Source organism: Sturnira hondurensis, unplaced genomic scaffold (assembly GCF_014824575.4).
Source record: "Sturnira hondurensis isolate 20B ecotype Veracruz unplaced genomic scaffold, ASM1482457v3 Scaffold0023817, whole genome shotgun sequence".
Lineage (NCBI taxonomy): Eukaryota > Metazoa > Chordata > Mammalia > Chiroptera > Phyllostomidae > Sturnira > Sturnira hondurensis.
In genome coordinates, this window is record NW_028096448.1 from 786,267 (window position 1) to 787,812 (window position 1,546).

At 46.8% G+C, this 1,546-nt stretch overlaps 1 pseudogene; it reads left to right on the top strand.

Annotated features, from left to right (window-relative positions):
• Window positions 1–331: 331 nt before the first annotated feature.
• LOC118981212 (cerebral cavernous malformations 2 protein-like) lies at window positions 332–1,049 on the top strand (annotated as a pseudogene).
• Window positions 1,050–1,546: the final 497 nt, after the last annotated feature.

Consider the following 1,546-nt stretch of genomic DNA (forward strand, 5'->3'; position numbering starts at 1 on the left):
TTACCAAAAATCTCACTTGTGTACATAAGTGTCTTAATTTTATACCCAGAAATAGATTAAATCTGACATCTAAAATAAAATTAACTACTAAAAGGTACAGAACTCGTAAAATATGGAGTTTTTAACTGTATAAACTACCAAACATACAAACAGCCATCCGCTGCCCTTTATGTTTAAGAGCCACAAAAAATTCTCTCTTAAAAAAATGAAATAGCTCATTTTTACCTCCTCTTTGCTACTTGGGTAAAACACTGAATCAAGACATAAAGAATGTATTAACATTTTATAGGTAAAATTTTGGCTTAATTACCTACTGAATTTTGACAGTGACATGGAAGAGGTGGGCAAGAAGCCCAAGGAACTTGGAATTCCATCACCATTTAAGTGAATATTTCTAAAAGGTTAAAGAATAGAGATAAGAAACCCAGGAAAAGTCACTCTCAGCACACTGTGGTGTTGTCTTTCCCCAAGCTTGTGGAGCTTGACAGACTACTGAGTGACCATGTAGAGAAGGAGGTGAAGTACTTAGGTTGGCTAAGGTACACATGGGACACCTGTAAGAATGAAATCCTGCATTTCATAGACAGTGCAGAGCCCACCAGCTCCCTCACATTTAACCCAGGGTTTACTCACCAATGACGTGATCAACCTGTCTGCCTACAATATCAAGCTGGCCTAGAGGCATGGGGAGGACACCATCTCAGGGTCCCCATCCATGACACTGCCACCATCTCCTACTTCCTGGATGATGCCTTGCACCAGGTGGTCCTGAAAACAGCCCAGGACCCTGGCATTTCCCCAACCAGACTCTGTGTGGAGAAAGTTCCAGAGGCCTCACTACAGGTTTCCAGTCTGAGAGCAGAGTATGGCCTATGAGGAGGCTACCTAGTGACCCTGGACGTAGAGAAGCAGGTCGCTGGCAAGTCTGCTCCCTGTCTGGCCAAGTCTTCTAGATTGTTTACATAGAGTTCACCATTGACTTTCCAGAGAGGTCAGTATGTGATGTGGCTTCAACAGCCACCTACCACCAGTCCCTCTATTATAACTGACTCCCGCAAGAGTGGACATGAGGAACCCTAGGGACCAAGGCCAGCATGCCCTCCTGTCCTGAGCTGCACATGCTGGTGGTGTCCTGTCTTGTGCAGCATTTGGAGCACCCATGCCACCACACTGCTGGGAGCAGTACTGATGCTCTACAGGTCGCTGCTTTGCTGTAAGAGCACCACATCTGTCCATGTCTCAGAGTTTCATGTCAACCTGAAGCCTCTCTGTGCAGACAGCTGCAAGTACCTGCTGCTGGGCCTGAGACCTTCATCCCTCAGGAAGAAAGCGAACACTTTGAGATGTTCCTGGTGACCATCTGGTGAAGGACACCACAGCATCATCATGGTAAAGACTGGCCTGGGTGCCTCGCTGTTTCCCCCTACCCTATTGGCCTTGGGAAGTAGTTCCTAGGGTCTCAGTGCTTCTGTCCCTGGGCTGGGGTTGGGTGAGGGACTCCAGGCACAGGTGGCCCTCACTGTGTGAAAGTGCATATATATCAAGA